Source organism: Cucurbita pepo, chromosome 3 (assembly GCF_057944985.1).
Source record: "Cucurbita pepo subsp. pepo isolate OVF chromosome 3, ASM5794498v1, whole genome shotgun sequence".
Lineage (NCBI taxonomy): Eukaryota > Viridiplantae > Streptophyta > Magnoliopsida > Cucurbitales > Cucurbitaceae > Cucurbita > Cucurbita pepo.
In genome coordinates, this window is record NC_141800.1 from 7,830,049 (window position 1) to 7,840,802 (window position 10,754).

The 10,754-nt window shown below is 32.3% G+C and overlaps 2 non-coding genes across 2 annotated transcripts; both read right to left on the reverse strand.

The window, feature by feature from the left end:
• Positions 1-5,452: 5,452 nt before the first annotated feature.
• On the reverse strand, positions 5,453-5,525 carry TRNAA-AGC (transfer RNA alanine (anticodon AGC)). Its single transcript has one exon. It is a non-coding gene; the product is annotated as a tRNA-Ala (tRNA).
• A 2,704-nt stretch (positions 5,526-8,229) lies between these two features.
• TRNAP-UGG (transfer RNA proline (anticodon UGG)) lies at positions 8,230-8,301 on the reverse strand. The gene has a single exon. It is a non-coding gene; the product is annotated as a tRNA-Pro (tRNA).
• Positions 8,302-10,754: the final 2,453 nt, after the last annotated feature.

The window sequence follows — 10,754 nt, forward strand, 5'->3', positions numbered from 1 at the left end:
ATAAGCAAATGGAGGCTCGGAACATTGGAACCCATCTGTTTACTTTCTGTAAACATTTTAAGTTTCAAATTTAGAACTGTGAGTACAAAATTCTTCATCTAGAGATTGATTCGTTTAATGGGTCTTATACAATTAGCTATAAGGTATGTTACGTTTAATGGGTCTTACACAATTAGCTGTAGGGTAAGTTAATAAACACAGTTGAAAAAGATTATCATCAGCTTATCTGCTACGGCTATTAAGTTAATGAACACAGTTGAAAAAGATTATCATCAGCTTATCAGCTTATCTCCTCCGCGGTTATGGTATCCCGCTCTTCTTTGGTGGCAATCTTATCTCCAGGAGTTCAAGGAAATAATCGACTGTTTCTCGCAAGGCGGTTGCTTATGCCACTGCCAAATTAACCTGGATCCAAGTCCTCTTGCGTGAGCTCGGGATTTCGCAAGCACGAAAATAATCGACTGTTTCTCGCAAGGCGGTTGCTTATGCCACTGCCAAATTAACCTGGATCCAAGTCCTCTTGCGTGAGCTTGGGATTTCGCAAGCACGATCGCCTAGCCTGGCGTGACAACATATTAGTGCCACCTATCTGTCCTTGATCGCCTATAGCATGTGGCATGACAACATTGGTGCCACCTATCTGTCCCCCAATCCAATCTTTCATTGTCCAGATTAGATAATCTATTGATTTATCCTTTGTTACAGATCTATAAATACATTGAGGTCTTGACCGGCCATTCAACATATTACACCATTAATATGTAATCATAAGGAAAGAGTATTTATTAAAGCACTAGGTTGCTCGCCTTAATTTTTGTTTCCTAAGATGGTAAGTAAGACATGTTAATATTGAATATTAGTAATATTGAATTATTCTAATATTCAAGGAGTTATCAAATAAACCAACAACCCAACAAAGAAACCAACAAACTATTTAATTTGATATAATTGTGAACTCAAGACCTCTCGCACCCGAAATAAGAATCATACCACTAAACCAAATGCCTTTGACGTGGATCAATCATTTTTAGTTGCTAGTCCATGTATTTTGTGTGCCTCAAGATTTGAAATTTATCCATGTATTTTTTTTTGTGCTTTAGAACCTACTATTATTGCCACGTTGTCCATCACATAATAGAATTTGTTCTTCAAATAAATTGGATGTAGTTCAATTAATATTATTAAGAAATATTGACATAAATAAAGTTCATATCCTATAATTCCTACCGTGTATCTTTGCGATTATGAATGACCCAACTCAAATTATTTTGGTTGAAGTTGCATTGCCACTAGAGCATATGCATTCCGTTGCATTGCCACTAGAGCATATGCATTCCTTTGGGATAGATAAATTTCACCACAAACTAAGTTTTTGAAAATACTTTTATTTTATATTTATTTTTTAATTTTTAATTTATTAATTTTTTTAGTTTTTAATTTTAGTTGTCAAAACCTAGATATGTCAAAACTACTTCTTTGCTACCCTTTAACAATATTTATATGCTTTTAAGTTTATTTAGTTTCTTTTTATTACTAAGTTTACTTCTATTTCATGTTTAAAAAAAATGTGCTAGTAAACATAATTAATAAACCCAGTTGCTTAATATATTTTAAATACTTACTCCATTTGTATTTATTTCATTTTAAATAAAAGTTTACCGTAATTAATAAACCCATGTGTTTAATACATTCTCCGAAAAAACAAATTTGTTTGTATTAAGATAAATTACAATGAATAGGAAGAGAAGAAATCTCGAAAATAAGTAGAAGGTTGAGAATTTTCACTCAACCACGCAATCAAACTTGATAGACTCATGTGCAATTCTACCGGCAACGCAATTCTACCCCCAACAATTGCTTGAAACTAAGAAATGAGAGAGATAATGCTGATTTTTAAGGGGAACATCTGAACTTCAGAGATCAATTTCATTCCTCTAAAATCTGATTTGTAGATAATAATTTGAGGATATATATAGTCTCCCCACAAAAGAAGTTAGTGGCCTGGATTTAATCTCAATCCACTTGAATCTCCACCAAAGACCAGGTCAATTTGACCATTACATACTTTATGAATTAAAAATAAATAAAGTTTTCTAACAACTCATCTAATGATGCTTGCAACTTCATCTTCATTTCAACTGTGTAAATATTCACTTCTAAAGCTCCAAATGGTTCTTTCTCAATCGAATAAGCTTGTAACACATGAAATGAGAGTTGAACAAAGCCTATCCAATTTTAGAGATGAAGAATAAATGCTTGTTGAATCTTCTTGGCTGGTCTAGTTGGAACATTTGGATCACTGTGATCCTTATCATCTTCGCCCTCTTCAAAAGGATTCGTCCTCGAATCAGAAAAATCATCACCTACATCAAAAGGACTCAAGTCAACAACATTAAAAATTGAAAGTAGAATGTGTTGAAAATTCTCCAGGAAGATCATTTTATATGCATTGTTATTAATTACTTTAAGGACTTGATTAGGGTTATCCCCTCTTGGATGTAACTTTTTCTTCCTTTAAGATGGAAATCGCTCCTTGCGAAAATGTATCCAAACCCAGTTATCGGGTTGAAAAATCATTTCCTTCCATCCTTTGTTAATTCTTTAAGCAACTTTGAAATTTTGTTTCTCAATTGTCTCGTTCACCTCTTTATGGAATGTTTTGATCAGACCTTAATTATGGTTGCTTTACTCACAAAAATATTTAATTCTTAAAATAACTTTTTGTTTCTCAATTGTCTCCTTTCACCTGTTTATGCAATGTTTTGATCAGATCTGCCTTACTTGTGGTTGCTTTACTCAAAAAATATTAGAATGAATAGGAAGCAAATCAAGAGGAGTAAGTGGATTAAATCCATAAATATCTTCAAAAGGAGAACAATGAGTAGTACTATGAATTGCTCTAAAGGAGAACGATACTATGCATTGCTCTATTATATGTCATCTCACAAATGGCAAACATTCGTCTCAAGACTTAATATTCTTAGAAATAATAGGCAGATTAAATCCATAAACATTTTCAGAAGGAGAACAAATGAGTGGTACTATGAATTTCTTTAAAGGAGAACGGTACTATGAATTCCTCGGTTATATGTCATCTCTACAAATGACAAACATTAGTCCCAAGACTTAATATATTCTTAGAAATAATAGGCAATAATCCAATTTATCCCACACCATACTTCTCAAAAGTGACTTAAAAATTTAACTATCCCTATCTTTTTTGCGAGTAGCAAACCACATTTAAAGGTGTATACAGCCCATATAAAATATCTATCCCATTAAGGCACCACCATATTATAGAGCATTTAGGAATACAGAGCGGGGTGTTCAAGGTATCGATCCCCGTACCATCGCATGCAAACAGAGCACAGTACCATCTTAGCTACATTTCCACAATTCTTGCATAACAAAACCCAAAACTGTGCGTCGTGAAAATGAAAAAATATTTCTGATCGTTATGTTAAAAATAAGGAAAGATTGAATAGAAATAAAATATTAATAACTAATAGTTTCTTTAGGAGATGCACTCTACCATCTTAGCTTAATCCCCATAATTCTTACATAACAAAACCCAAAACTGCAGGTCATGAATAATAGTGAAAATGAAAAAATATTTCTGCTCATTAGGTAAAAAATAAGGAAAAATTGAATAGAATAAAATATTGAAAATGAAAACTATCCCTTCTCATTATATCATAAATAAGAAAAATTTGAAATAGAAATAGAATATTTGGTAGTAGGATTCCTTTGGAGATGCAGGGTATCGCACCGTACTTCTCACATGCGAAGCTAGCGCTCTACCATCTGACCTACATCCCCACAATTCTTACGTCATCAAATCCTAAACCTACCATCACCAATAATAGTGAAAATAAAAAAATATCTATGCTCAATATATCAAAATAAGAAAAGATTGAATAGAAATAAAACCATTTGAGCTACATCCCAAGCAAAAAATATCTCTGCTCATTATGTCATAAATAAGGAAATATATTTTCTTCTAGAGATGCAAATATGCAAAGTAACGATCCCTATACCTCTTGCATGCTAAGCGAACGCTCTACCATCTAAGCTACATCCCCACAACTCTTATATCACAAAACTCTAAATTTTCTCTCATAAATAATAGTGAAAATGAAGAAATATTTAACGAATAGATTCTTTCGGAGATAAGAGGTATTGATCGCCATACCTCTCGCATGCTAAGCGAGTACTCTACCATCTGAGCTACATTCATACGATTCTTACATCACAAAACCCTAAATGTCTCGTCATCAATAAGAGTGAAAATAAAAAACTATCTCTGCACATTATGTCATAAATAAAAATAAATTGAAAATAATTAATATATTTAATAATTGATAGTTATCCTTTAGAGATGCCGTACCAGTCCCAGTCCCCATCTTGCAAAGCAAGTGCTCTACCATCTAAGCTACATCCCCATGATTCAAATGAGGTATCAATCCCCATACCTCGCGAGCGCTCTACGAGCTACATCCCCACATTACTTGCACCACAAAATCCTAAATTTTATGTCTTTAGTAATAGTGAAAATGAAGAAATATTTAATAATAGATAGTTTTATTTTGGAGATGCGGGGTATCGATCCCTATACTTCTCGCATGCAAAGCAAGCGCTCTACCACCTGAGCTACATCCCCAAGATTCTTACGACATAAAACCCTAAACGTCTTATCATCAATAATAGTGAAAAAGAAAAAATATCGCTACTCATTAATCTTTTAGAGATGCGAGTATGGATCCCCATACTTCTCACATGCTAAGAAAGCGATCTAAAATCTAATCTACATTCTCAGGATCCCCATACTTCTCACATGATAAGAAAGCGATCTAAAATCTAATCTACATTCTCAGGATCCCCATACTTCTCATATGCTAAGAAAGCGATCTAAAATCTAATCTACATTCTGATGATTCTGATTCTTACATCAGAAAACCCTAAACGTCCCGTCATCAATAATAGTGAAAATGAAAAAATATCTCCGCTCATGATGTCATAAATAAGGAAAGATTGAATAGAGTTTCTTAATCTAATCTACATTCTGATGATTCTGATTCTTACATCAGAAAACCCTAAACGTCCCGTCATCAATAATAGTGAAAATGAAAAAATATCTCCGCTCATGATGTCATAAATAAGGAAAGATTGAATAGAGTTTCTTAATCTAATCTACATTCTGATGATTCTGATTCTTACATCAGAAAACCTTAAACGTCCCGTCATCAATAATAGTGAAAATGAAAAATAACTCGGCTCATGATGTCATAAATAAGGAAAGATTGAATAGAGTTTCTTAATCTAATCTACATTCTGATGATTCTGATTCTTACATCAGAAAACCCTAAACGTCCCGTCATCAATAATAGTGAAAATGAAAAAATAATTCGGCTCATGATGTCATAAATAAGGAAAGATTGAATAGAGTTTCTTTTGGAGATGCGGGGTATCGATCCCCGTACCTCTCGCATGCTAAGCGAGCGCTCTACCATCTGAGCTACATCCCCGGAATTCTTGCATCACAAAACCCTAAATTTTTCATCATCAATAATAGTGAAAATGAAGAAATATCGCTACTTAACATGTCATGAATAAGGAAAACTTAAAAGAAATAACATTTTTAATAATAAATAGTTTTGTTTTGGAGATGTAGGGTATCAATCCCCATACCTCTCGCATGCAAAGCAAGCGCTCTACCATCTGAGCTACATCCCCACGATTCTTATATCACAAAACCCTAAACGTCTCGTCATCAATAATAGTGAAAATGAAAAACTATACCTGCTCATTATATCGTAAATATGAAAATTTTGAAAAGAAATAATATATTTAATAATTCATTCATTTGGAGATGCAAGGTATTGATCCCCGTACTACCCACATGAGAAGCAAGTGATCTACCATTTGATCTACATCCGCACAACTCTTACATTGAAAAATAATAAACATCCGGTCATCAATAATTGTGTAAATAAAAAAATATCTCGGCTCATTATGTCATAAATAAAGAAAGATTGAATAGAAATAAAATATGAATAACAAATAGTTTCTTTTGAAGATGCAGGGTATAGATCCCCGTACCTTTCGCATGCTACGCAGGCGCTCTACCATCTGGCTAAATACCCACAACTCTTAAATCACAAAACCCTAAATTTTTCGTCATCAATAATAGTGAAAATGAAGAAATATCGTTACTCTACATGTCAGGAATAAGGGAAAATTGAATGTAAAAAATATTGACATAAATAAAGTTCATATCCTATAATTCCTACCTTGTACCGGTAAGATTATGAATGACCAAGCTCAAATTATTTTGGTTGAAGCTGCATTGCCACTAAAGCATATGCATTCCTTTGGGATAGATATTGAAACAATACATTTGAATTTTAAGCAAAATTTCACCACAAACTAAGTTTTTGAAAACAACTTTTATTTTATATATATTTTTTAATTTTTTTAATTTTTTAATTTTTTAATTTTTTAATTTTAGTTTTCAAAACCTACATTCATATGTCAAAACTACTTCTTTGCTATCCTTTAACAATATTTATATTGTAAAATGGGATCAACTTCTTTAAGTTTATGTAGTTTCTTTTTACGGATATGTTTACTTCTATCTCATATTAAAAAAAATGTTCTAGTAAACATATTTCCTCTTTTATTGGTATATATACTTACTCTATTTGTATTTACTTCATTTTAAATAAAAGTTCACAGTAATTAATAAACCCATGTGTTTAATACATTCCCTAAAAGACAAACTTGTTTGTATTAGAATAAATTACAATGAATAGGAAGAGAATAAATCCCAAAAATAAGTAGAAGGTTGAGAATTTCACTCAACCACACAATCTAACTTGATAGACTCATGTGCAATTCTACGCCCCCAGCAATTGGTTGAAACTTAGAAATGGTAGAGATAATGCTCGAATTTTTAAGGGGAACTTCTAAACTCGAGAGATCAATTTTATTCCTCTAAAATCTAATTTTCACATAATAATTACTTGAAACTTAGAAATGGTAGAGAGGGGAACTTCTAAACTTGAGAGATCAATTTCATTCCTCTAAAATCTAATTTTTACATGATAACTTGAGGACAGGAGGATATTTATAGTCTCCCCACAAAAGAAGTTAGTGACCTCGATTTAATCTCAATAATAGTGAAACTTAGAAATAGTAGAGATAATTTTTAAGGGGAACTTCTAAACTTGAGAGATCAATTTCCTTCCTCTCGAATCTAATTTTTGAAAATTAAGAAATATTGCTACTCAACATGTCATGAATGAGGGAAAATTGAAAGTAAAAAATATATTTAATAATAGATAGTTTTATTTTAGAGATGTAAGGTATCAATCCCTATACCTCTCGCATACAAAGCAAGCGTTTTACCATCTGAGCTACGTACCCACAATGCTTATGTTACAAAATCCTAAACATCTCGTCCTTAATAATAGTGAAAATGAAAAACTATCTCTGCTCATCATATGAAAATTTTGAAAAGAAATAATATATTTAATAATCGATTCATTTGGAGAAGGAAGGTATCAATCCCGTACTTCCCACATGGGAAGCTCTACCGTCTGAGCTACATCCCCACGATTCTAACATTAGAAACCCCTAAATGACCCGTCGTCAATAATTGTGAAAATGAAAAAAATATCTCCGCTCATTATGTCATAAATAAGGAAAGATTGAACAGAAATAAAATATTAATAATAAAAACCAAATAGTTTCTTTTGGAGATGCGGGGCGCTCTACCATCTGAGCTACATTCGCACACAATACTTCCACCACAAAACCCGCTACATTCCCATAATACTTGCACCACAAAACCCTAGAAATATTGCTACTCAACATGTCATGACTAAGGAAAAATTGAAAAGAAATTACATATTTAATAATAAATAGTATATTATTTTGGAGATGCAGGGTATCGATCCACATACCTCTCACATGCAAAGCGAGCACTCTACCATCAGAGCTACATCCCAACAATTCTCATGTCACAAAACCCTAAATGTCTCGTCATCAATAATAGGTCCAAAATGGTAGAATATTAGGTATAATTTATGAATCACTTCGACATAGAATGCATTGATATTATAACTTGGATTATCATTCACATTCACAATTTCATGGGAATGTATGTATTTAACGTGTGTCATTTTATTGTACTTATTTACTTCATTTTATTCTACAATCTCTCTTGAAGGGGCATTTCGAGAATCGAACTCGAGCCCTCTTGCACCCAAAGCGAGAATCATACCACTAGACCAAATGCCCTTATTATGCCATTTAAAACGTATGTATGAATCCTTGGGCCTAGGTATTAAGGTCGTATTTTGTCATATTGCATGAAACACATGAAGTCCTCGATGCACTTGAACTGAAGCCATGGATGTAGAATGTGTCTTAATAACATAATAAGCACAAATAGCTCTCTACAAGACCTGCTTCAGATTTGCTAGTCCATATGTTTTATGCGCCTCTATATTTAAAATTTATCCACATGTTTTTGTGCTTTAGAACCTACCTTGTGCCTTTAAGATTATAAATTACCCAAAATTATTTTGGTTGAAGCTGGTGCATTGCCACTAAAGCATATGTGCATTCCTTTGGGATTTACTTCGTCCCTTTCACAATTTTACTACGTTAGCATTCTTTGCTCTTGCTACCATACCATTTAACAATATTTATAATACGTTGTACGTTGAGCATTCTTTTCTACTATTTAACCGTAGTTCGTCCCTTGCTACCATACCATTTAACAATATTTATAACGGGATTGCTATCTCATGATAGAAAAAACGTGCGAGTAAATTGATAACCGAAGTACTAAGAGAATTAAGGACAGGGGCATTCTAAGATGTGAACTCAGGACCTCTCACACCCTAAGCAATAATAATATTGCTAGAACATCTATCATTTTTAGTTCTCACTCGATCAAATTTTTTCTCTAAAGTTTGAAATCTATATTTGTTGGGAGTTGACGGGCTAAAAGCATTTTGTTGAGCTTTTCGATCAAGAATAACTTATTGATCATTAATCATTTTTGAAGTAAGACTAATATGGAGATGCTGTACATCCCCACAATTTCTTAAAGGGGCACATTTTAAGGATTGAACTCAAGGCCTCTCGCACCCAAATCAAGAATCATACCACTAGACCAAATGACCTTGTTATGCCATTTGAAACGATTTCAACAACTTTTCAATTACTCAAATTAGAGCTAAAACGAAGAAATTACCGTCGAGACAACATACCCAACGTGATGATGTGGCAGCAAAATCAAAATGATGGACAAATCAAAATATATCAAAGTATGACATTTATAATTTTACAAGAGTAACAAAGGGCTGAGTTTTTCCTATTATTATATTTCTAAATAAAATTATTTTTACAAAATATAAATTTGAATCTAACCGTTACTGACATCGATTTTTATTATTACTATATTATATTATTATATTATTATATTTTAACATTTTGGTAGTTACTCACATAGTTTTTATTATTATTATATTATTATATTTATAATAAATTTTGAATTTTCATTTGACCGTTACTCACATAACTTTTTATTATTATTTATTAAAAATTTTAAATAAATGAATTTAGAAAATTTTCTTATTTATTTACTTTTAATCTCCGCCTTCCATTCTTCCTAACACAATCCAATGGTCGATATTAATTCCTACATTTTGCCACTTTTATTCTCTATATAAACTCATCAACTTCCCCCACATTTCATATACACAGCTTCCATACATTCTCCAATCCTCATTTGTTCAAAGTCTCCATTATTTGTTGCTCTCTCCAAGCTTCTAATTTTATTTTTATTCATTTTATTCTCGAGAGAGTTTTTTTTTTGTAATGTGAGAAGATAGTTGTGAGTGCTCCAAATTGTAAATCTACTCTTTGAAAGAGTTGTGGTGTGTTACTATCAAATTCTAATACTTGTACCGGTTTGATCTTGTGTCGTGGAAAGGATTGAGTTTGCTCTTGAACTCGTAAAAAGAGCAATGTAGCGGTTTGACTCTGGTCCGCGGAAAGAGTCAAGAAAGTTGTTTATTCAAATTCCCAAGAGGCGTTTGGGGAGTGGAGTAGGTCGAGTTTGACCGAACCACTATAAAACTACGGTGTCATCATTTCTAACTCTTTCCTATTTAATTTCAAAATTATTATTGTGATTTATTGTATGTTCTACTTGATTGTTGTTTTGACTTGAATTATTTTGTTCTGGGAATTATCATCCTCTACTTATTTGTAAAAAGTTTCATCATTAGAAAAATTAATCACGTTTAAACACTTTTATGGTTAAAACCCTATTCACCCCTCTAGGATTGCCATACCATACCCATCCAACAATAGAAAATAAGGTTGGAATTAAAAAAAATTTAGTTGGCAGATACATAAATCTACGGATTAAAATTGGCCAATAATATCTGTTTACTGAAAATAGATATAGAGTTAGAGTAATATCTTATTTACAGAATTGAAAATGTTTACAGAATTCACAATCTATTTACAGAATGAAAATAATTACAAAGGGGAGGAGGGAAGATTGAAGGAAGACTTGTTGAACAGAATTTAAAAATAAAACCCGAAAATATCAGAGGGCATGACACTCCATTAAATTTTGTCTAACACAAAATATCAGAATTTTAACAATGTAAATTAGAGAAATAATTTTATAGAATTCAAATTTGAAACTGATGTCATGGGCTCACATAGGT